Source organism: Oncorhynchus gorbuscha, linkage group LG10 (assembly GCF_021184085.1).
Source record: "Oncorhynchus gorbuscha isolate QuinsamMale2020 ecotype Even-year linkage group LG10, OgorEven_v1.0, whole genome shotgun sequence".
In the NCBI taxonomy this organism is placed as follows: domain Eukaryota; kingdom Metazoa; phylum Chordata; class Actinopteri; order Salmoniformes; family Salmonidae; genus Oncorhynchus; species Oncorhynchus gorbuscha.
The window spans coordinates 93,969,389-93,979,388 of NC_060182.1; the positions used below are offsets into that span (position 1 = coordinate 93,969,389).

At 40.5% G+C, this 10,000-nt stretch overlaps 1 pseudogene; it reads left to right on the top strand.

The window, feature by feature from the left end:
• The first annotated feature begins 2,052 nt into the window (after positions 1–2,052).
• The window catches only part of LOC124046787, a 96,710-nt pseudogene continuing 88,762 nt past the window's right edge, over positions 2,053–10,000 (top strand).

Sequence of the window (10,000 nt, forward strand, 5' to 3'; positions counted from 1 at the left end):
AAAACATAAACGGTTACTTGAAATGTTTCCATTTTCTCCGCAGTTGTCCCTTAAACGCTCGCCATCCATATCTATGGCCCCATCAGAGGGATGTGAATGTATATTTAATCAAAGTAAAACAATTGTTTTCAGTTTTCAAATGAGTGCTAAACGTTAATAAATGTTATATTATTTGGCACAGGCCTACAGTAGTACAGAGAACCGCAAACACCGACCCTAGAAATTGATATAGCCTATAAACCTGGTCTAACTTTACACACAGTCAAATGTCAAGCTTTTGAACAATTATTTTACTGACAATTGTGGGACTACTAGTTTGTACAATTTCAAATCCGTTTTCTATATTTTTAATAACTTCTAAACAGCACAGGGTACATAATGTACACGGCACATAAACTGAACGACGTCTTTCCTGCCAAAGCTGCTGAGCGTCGACGCATTGAGAATGAATACTGAAAGACAAACGGCGACGTTCGCAATTCAATCAATCACGTTTTATTTAGTCCTTTTCACAAACACAAAAACCGACAGAAAAGTAAAGTGTAGACGTGCATTTTACAATAGACTAACCCTGAGAGCAAACAGCAGCGCGAGGGGCAACGAAACTCACAGGGACTCTTTTTTTTGTTGTTGTCGGACTTATGTTTGAATTTGAGGTTTTATTGATGTATGCTATTCTATTCTATTTGACCTTTCTCTAAAGGGACAAGAGGTACCAAGGTCGAATTACCGGCCAGGACAAAACGGCTCATGGCCTAGACAGTGGACAGTGATGAACGGTTATCTTATTCGCGCGTTGACAACAATAATGTTTTCACTCTTTGTGAATGACACGACACGGTTATATATATAAAAATATATAGAGAACAAGAAAAGTGACTTTAATTAATTAAATTGTAATTAAATAGATAATATAATGTAGACACATACAACGGCAAGTTGTTGATGACCATGAAAGACTATGCGCGTGGAGTGGTTATAGGATTCAGAGGTCATTGGCTACTGAGAATTTGGGAGATGAAATTAAACTACGTAATTATGTAATCATATGACACATATTAGACTTTATAGGACACCGTAGGTAAACATCTATATATATAGATGTATATACATCTATATATATATATGCCATTTAGCAGACGCTTTTATCCAAGACACTAGATCAAGACTAATTAGTTACATGACGAACAAATCTGGCAAGAATCTAATATAAATACAACAGCTAGCTACTAATCTAAAGATCATAATGGACTTTTTGTTGTTTATGAGACACTCCAATGTGTTGACCAATCCTTAGTCTACAGAACAATAAGAGGTAGAGGCCTAAATCAAATAGATCATTCAGACGCGCATCTCCTGACACGTACACTCCGGTCGGTTTATAGCATGAGGGAGTGAGTTAATTCGCTGGACGGTTTCTCCTCTCTCCCGTCCTCTCCGGTGTGAAGTTCAAGGCGTTTTGTGTTCCTTCTCAAAAAAAAAAAAAAAAAAAAAAAATACGGCAGACGTTTGTTATTGGTCGGTTGAGGACGTTACATCACTCCCGGTGATGACGCGGCCCGTGTCTTCCCGCATCCTTCCAGCCTTCCCGCGTCTTTAAGTGATTCTTGTCGCTCCACGAACCGCTCCAGCCTCCCGACGGTTAGTGAGAGAAACAACCGATGAACGTTTCCTGTCTCTGAAGGAGACTGTCTCTCTCTCTCTCTCTCTCCGCTCGCCGCTGTCCAGAGAAATTATAATATTTAGCACACCGGTGAACGAACGACTTTTTGTTTTCTGTATTTGAGTAAGAAGCTCAGTTTTCTTCTCGTCTAACGTTCACCGAGTAAGTATAGCCGTCCGTGCACTCTCACATGCGCGGTTCTGCCGCCAGTGTGTGTGTGTGTGTGTGTGTGTGTGTGTGTGTGTGTGTGTGTGTGTGTGTGTGTGTGTGTGTGTGTGTGTGTGTGTGTGTGTGTGTGTGTGTGTGTGTGTGTGTGTGTGTGTGTGTGTGTGTGTGTGTGTGTGTGTGTGTGTGTGTGTGTGTGACTCTCACTAACCCCCCACGTTTAGGTTGTGGCCGGTGTATTGTTTCCTCGTCAGTAGGATATCAGACAGACAGACAGAGCTCGAACTACGTTTTTCTTGTTAGGATATGGTTTACTATATTCCTTTTTGAAAACGCCATGTGTAAGTATCAATCCATCAGTTTTAATGTACAAGTGTTCTTTATCCTAATCTAGTTGTTATACTACGATCCTAGCAGAGACTGTTTATTTATATATTTATTTATTTTTTGGGGGGGGGGTGCTTGGCTCTCTGATATACAAGTTGATATTTTGTATTCTTATTCGCATGACGTTCTCCTGATCCTGTTTCTCTTCTCTGATTTGATCTCCTAGGATAACCGGTTGGTTTTTAGTTTGTTTTTTAGCGCACTTTGCCTTTACACTTCCTTTAGACCAGCTACGCAATGCCTTTTTTTATATCTCACCAGTTTACATTCGTCTCGTAATGCACTGGCAGTTGACTCGTTGTTTTGCTGTTACTGTACGAGGATTGTGTGTAAAGGGACGTTGTGTTACTCATTCGTCAGTAAATGAGCATTTCTGATATGCATGAAATGAGCATTTCTGATATTACAATCTCTGTTGTAAAATCACTTCTCCTTTCCTGGCTGTGGTAACAGCTGTTGGCTATTGTTGCTACATGAATATGTTTGCTGTGCTCTTCTCTGTCTAACCGCGGCAACATGAGTTGGTACCTGTGTTTGTCTCTTGTCTGTGTTAGCTTCTGGATGGACATAATAATTTTTACACAGTTGTAGACCTACATCTTGAAATAGTATTATTTGACAACAAGTGGTCGCCTACAAAGGCTAGGTGAATGGCACTGGTAGTTTTGCACAGAGAAAATCTCCTTAAAAATCTAATCTACTTTGTTTACTTTTCGTTAGACTTTATTACATTTTCTGTTGCTTTTTTGTCGATGAGAATTTAAGAGAACATTTTTTTGTCGTTGTTTAATATGTGTTTATGTTGGCTTCTCTTCGCCTCAGGCGCATTGGCAGTCGAGCCCAGGACAGGTGCATCAAACGACGGGCTACTGGCGTTTGAAAATGGTGTCCAAAGTCTATGGGCTACACTATATATATATATATATATAGTCTCTATATCACAGATCTCGGCTGGTGCTATACTTTGATTTGGATGAATTATAATACTTAGTCCCATGACATGGTTATTCATGTTTATTTGTTTATTACTCTTGTACAACATTATCCGGAGGTTGTTTGCTCACGACTAAATTATTCTTTGGGACACACTTCAATTAGTTGACCTGACTGAAAATCAATGTATCTTTATCTTCCTCGCTGAAGTCCCGACTTGAAACCTCTCAGCCTAGTTCTTGTCCTCACATCGCCATTATCGGGGATCTGATTCCACAGCTTCAGTTTCATATGTATTCGTCTCGGTCCTAGTCTATAGTTCCGTTTCAACCGGTATGTTCTGTGGTGTTTGGTGAATCTGAATTTGTATAAATATATATATATATTTTAACCTTTATTTAACTAGGAAAGTTAAGTTAAGAACAAATTCTTATTTACAATGACGGCCTACCTGGGGAACAGTGGGTTAACTGCCTTGTTCAGGGGCAGAATGATAGATTTTTTTATTTTATTACCCTTGACAGCTCAGGGATTCGATCTAGCAACCGTTTGGTTACTGGCTCAACGCTCTAACCACTAGTCTACCTACCGCCCCTGTGAACAAATGTTAGGTTAAATATCACGTTATACTGGGAATTTGGCTATTGATCTTAATCTGTTCTCACCCTTTTCATATTAATGTTAAATTACATAGAGTGTATCTATGCTGGACAGAGATTTCACTATTTACATTTAACAAAATAACATTTGTTTAATAACTGTTTAATAACCCCAAAGGACATTTCTATTCATGATAAAAGTTCGTATTTTATTTTTTATCGTCACCGTTTTATCATATAATTACACCAACATTTTAATATATTTGTTTATTGTACAGAGAAAGACTACGTTGTCCAGAGATGACTAATTTGTGCCAAAACTAAACAAAACTACTACTGTATATTTGAGCCTTTCTCCAAGTAAAGTTTGTAGTTCGATTCATTGGATGTACTGTTAACACTGTACAGCCCCTGTTACAGTTGAATTATTCCTGGAAATACAGTCAAATTATACCTGTATAGTGTAAGTACAGTCAAATTATTCCTGTATAGTGTAAGTACAGTCAAATTATTCCCGTATAGTGTAAGTACAGTCAAATTATTCCTGTATAGTGTAAGTACAGTCAAATTATTCCTGTATAGTGTAAGTACAGTCAAATTACTACTCCACTTACAAGCCAGGCATTTGAGGCTGAATCACAATAAATACGTTTAAAGTTTGAATCATTTCACTTTAAGCATTTCGAACTGAGTTTCATAGTAATTGTTGCACAGGAGTGTGTGTGTGTGTGTGTGAGTGCATGTGTGAGTGTGTGAGTGTGTGCGTGTGTGTGAGTGTGTGCGTGTGTGTGAGTGTGTGTGAGTGCTTGCATGCGTGAGTGTGTGTGTGAGTTTGTGTGAGAGGTGTGTTAGCTGGAGGAACAGAGAGCAGAGTTGTGTGTGTGTGTGAAAGAGAGAGAGAGAGAGACAGAGAAAGAGACAGAGGAAGACAGATCGGAAAGACAGAGAGGGAGACAGAGAGAGAGAGAGAGAGAGAGAGAGAGAGAGAGAGAGAGAGAGAGAGAGAGAGAGAGAGAGACCAGAGAGAGAGAGACAGAGAGACAGAGAGAGGCAGAGAGAGAGAGAGAGAGAGAGAGAGAGAGAGAGAGAGAGAGAGAGAGAGAGAGAGAGAGAGAGAGAGAGAGAGAGAGAGAGAGAGAGAGATCGGAAAGACAGAGAGGGAGACAGAGAGAGGGAGAGAAAGAGAGGGAGCTCGATCTAGGTCAGATTTGGACAGTGGGGGTTGTGGAGGTTGGAAGCTACAGACTGTTTTCATCATGTTTAATGTCCTTTTAACAACCAGTTCTCATAGTCTCACTTCACAATTAGACGTTAATCCATGTTTCTCAAACATCACATTTCTAACAGTTTAAAGTGACGTTTAGGCATTAACTCTTAAGGTCAGGGTTCAGTTTAGGCATTAACTCTTAAGGTCAGGGTTCAGTTTCGGCATTAACTCTTAAGGTCAGGGTTCAGTTTAGGCTTTATCTCTTAAGGTCAGGGTTCAGTTTCGGCATTAACTCTTAAGGTCAGGGTTCAGTTTAGGCATTAACTCTTAAGGTCAGGGTTCAGTTTCGGCATTAACTCTTAAGGTCAGGGTTCAGTTTAGGCTTTATCTCTTAAGGTCAGGGTTCAGTTTCGGCATTAACTCTTAAGGTCAGGGTTCAGTTTCGGCATTAACTCTTAAGGTCAGGGTTCAGTTTAGGCTTTATCTCTTAAGGTCAGGGTTCAGTTTAGGCTTTATCTCTTAAGGTCAGGGTTCAGTTTAGGCATTAACTCTTAAGGTCAGGGTTCAGTTTAGGCATTAACTCTTAAGGTCAGGGTTCAGTTTAGGCATTAACTCTTAAGGTCAGGGTTCAGTTTCGGCATTAACTCTTAAGGTCAGGGTTCAGTTTCGGCATTATCTCTTAAGGTCAGGGTTCAGTTTAGGCTTTATCTCTTAAGGTCAGGGTTCAGTTTAGGCTTTATCTCTTAAGGTTAGGCAATAACTTTGAATGGTTATTAATAATATCCTCTTGGAACTACCCATCCCGGATCCGGGAGAATTGTCATCAACTACACTAATTAGCATAACGGTCATAAAATATTGCTAGAAAATATTCATATTCATGAAATCACAAGTGAAATATAGCGAAACACAGCTTAGCATGGCAAACGTTTTTTATAATCAATCCTCAAGGTGTTTTTTCAAATATCTATTCGATAATATATCAACCGGGACAATTGGCTTTTCTGTAGGAGCGAGAGGAAAAATGGCTACCTCTGTATTTTACGCGAGAATCACTCTGAGAGCCCTCAGCTGGCCACTTACACAATGTGGTCCTTTACGCTCATTCTTCAACATAAAGGCGTAAAACTACGTCTAAAGGCTGTAGACACCTTAGGGAATACGTAGAAAAACGAATCTGGTTGATATCCCTTTCAATGGCCAATAGGGATGCATAGGAACACAACGGTTTCAAAATAAGAGACACTTCCTGATTGGATTTTCCTCAGGGTTTCGCCTGCAATATTAGTTCTGTTATACTCACAGACAATATTTTGACAGTTTTGGAAACTTTAGTTTGTTTTCTATCCTAAGCTGTCAATTGTATGCATATTCTAGCATCTGATCCTGAGAAATAGGCCATTTACTTTGGGAACGTTCTTTTTCCAAAAATAAAAATAGTGCCCCCTAGCTTCAAGAGGTTTTAAAGGTACGGGTTAAGGTTTGTGATAGACTTAAAACAAAACATACTTTCTATCGCTGGATTCAAACATGCAACCTTTGGAATCAGTGGCAGATGCTTAGGCCTATCTGCCATCCGCATGCATGGCCCTAGCAAAACCAAAAACCTATTTGAAGCTGACAGCTCTCACTGTTGCGCCTAGTGGCCGTTTTTTCCCACGTCCTCACACAAGGATAACGCTGAATAACCGTCTTGCATCCCAGGCGTCCTGCCCGCCTTTTCAACGTGCAAACAAAACGCCCAAAATCCCCAACTTTCCTCGCATAAACTCTCCTTAACACAACTCTTTACCTCCTCCACACATTAAATGACACCCCTATGACACCCCTCTGACACCCCTATGACACCCCTATGACACCCCTATCCCCTATAAAGCCCTGGTCATGCGTAACATACTGTATAGAATAGGGTGCAGGCCAATGGGCTGTTGTTGTACACATGTATTCTTGTAAAATGGGATTTTCTGGAGGTTTTCCTTTTGACAAGATTCCCTGTCTTCACTAATGTACAATTCTTACATTTATTTAAGTAATTTTTTAAAATTATGTTGTTGTAATTGTAATAAACATCGTGATTTAAATAGGGTCACTGGGGCAGGAAACAGGAAACAGGGCTCTAAAATTATAAACATATTAGTTGACTTGAGACAATTGTTTCTGTTCTTACTTCTCCAGGTTTCTAAACTGATCCATAAGTCTCTCTCTCTCTCTCTCTCTCTCTCTCTCTCTCTCTCTCTCTCTCTCTCTCTCTCTCTCTCTCTCTCTCTCTCTCTCTCTCTCTCTCTCTCTCTCTCTCTCTCTCTCTCTCTCTCTCTCTCTCTCTCTCTCTCTCTCTCTCTCTCTCTCTCTCTCTCTCTCTCTCTCTCTCTCTCTCTCTCTCTCTCTCTCTCTCTCTCTCTCTCTCTCTCTCTCTCTCTCTCTCTCTCTCATTACTGACGTCATTAACATACTGTACCCCAAATCGGGGTTAGATCTCTCTCTCTCTTAGAAGCTTAGTCTCTGTCTCATCAGTCCACAAGTCTCGCAATCGGTTCAATCACATTCTAATGTATTCAAAGCGGATGAACTTAAGGCATTTCCTCAAGATAAAGTGCAGTACTTTTAGACATCTCTACTGTATATTTATATTCTTGGAGCACCCATTGTTTTTTTATTGGAATCTAATCCCTTTCTAAACCACTGAAATGGAATTATGTTGAAATCCTTCTCGTGGGGAAAGCCTCAGGGCTTCTCAAGCCCACTTTGGACTCTCCCTCATCTCCCCGAAGTGTGCACTTGTTCACTCCTCCTCGTGGATTAACACAATATCATATTGGCGTGTAGATGGAGAGTCTACTTGTATTCCAATAGTTTTGAGTCGCTGAGACGGAGTGAACAAGTACACACGTCATGGCTTGAATCTTAGCCCAGGATTGAGGTCAGGGAACTCAAACTAGAGGAAACAAAAATGTCTCAGTTGTTTGAATGAGATATGAATATTTTGCCTGTAAGTGTCTGCTTCATTCAATCAATCAAAGTTATTTTCGAAAGCCCTTTCATACATTAGCAGGTGTCACAAAGTATTTATGGACTGTATCAACGTGTATATCTGTAAAAACGGTTGAATGACCACTATAAACTAAACTAACTTCTAATTATGTTTTTTTTGTTTTGTTTCCTTTGTCTGTCTATCTGGCTCTTCCTGACTGTCAGGACCCCTCGATATGTCCCTTTAGCTGCCCCTCGGAATGCCAGACCATGACAGCTCAGCCCTAAGCAGACAGACCAAGCGGCGCCGCGTGGACATCGGGGTGAAGAGGACTGTGGGTAGTGTAGTCTACGCTCAGAGAACCAGAGAGACCATCCTATTCAACACCATGAATCAATCCCACGGCCCCGAGCAGGACAGAGACTGCTCATTGGTCCCTCACAGTCACGGTGGGTCCAATGGGGACGGAGAGAAGTCCAATGTTCTCCGGAAGCTTCTGAAACGGGCGAACTCGTACGAAGAAGCCATGATGCCTTTCCCTGGCACCACCATCATCTCTCAGCTGCTGAAGAGTAACATGGGGAAGAATGGAGACAGAGAGGGAGGCTTCCAGGTACACACACACACACACACACACACACACACACACACACACACACACACACACACACACACACACACACACACACACACACACACACACACACACACACACACACACACACACACACACACACACACACACACACACACACACACACACCTACACACACACACACCTACACACACACCTACACACACACACACACACACACACACACACACACACACACACACACACACACACACACACACACACACACACACACACACACACACACACACACACACACACACACACACACACACACACACACACACACACACTCTGTTGTCTTATTTAAACTAAGTTAATAGCTAATAATAATAAAAACATTGGGATGTTACATGAAAATTGATTGGTTGGTTGATTGACTCACTCCATCCATCTATCATCCATCCATCATCCATTCATATCTATTTATCCATCCATCTATTTATCCATCCATCTATTTATCCATCCATCCATCTATTTATCCATCCATCTATTTATCCATCCATCTATTTATTCATCCATCCATCTATTTATCCATCCATCTATCCATCTATTCATCTATCCAACTCTTTATCCATCCATCCATCCATCCATCCATCCATCCATCCATCTATTTATCCATCCATCCATCCATCCATCTATTTATCCATCCATCCATCCATCTATTTATCCATCCATCTATTTATCCATCCATCTATTTATCCATCCATCCATCCATCTATTTATCCATCCATCTATTTATCCATCCATCTATTTATCCATCCATCTATCCATCCATCCATCCATCTATTTGTCTATTCATCCATCCATCCATCCATCCCATCCATCCATCCACCTATTTATCCATTGATCCATCCATCCATCTATTTATCCATCCATCCATCCATCCATCCATCTATTTATCCATCCATCTATTTATTCATCCATCTATTTATCCATCCATCCATCCATTTATCCATCCATCCATCCATCTATCCATCTATTTATCCATCCATCCATCTATTTATCCATCCATCCATCTATTTATCCATCCATCCATCCATCCATCCATCTATTTATTAATCCATCCATCTATTTATTCATCCATCCATCTATTTATCCATCCATCCATCTATTTATCCATCCATCCATCTATTTATCCATCCATCCATCTATTTATCCATCCATCCATCTATTTATCCATCCATCCATCTATCTATCCATCCATCCATCCATCCATCCATCCATCCATCCATCCATCAATCCATCCATCAATCCATCCATCTATTTATCCATCCATCCATCCATCCATCCATCCATCCATCCATCCATCCATCCATCCATCCATCCATCTATCTATTTATCCATCCATCTATTTATCCATCCATCCATCTATTTATCCATCCATCCATCTATTTATCCATCCATCCATCTATTTATCCATCCATCTATCCATTAATCCATC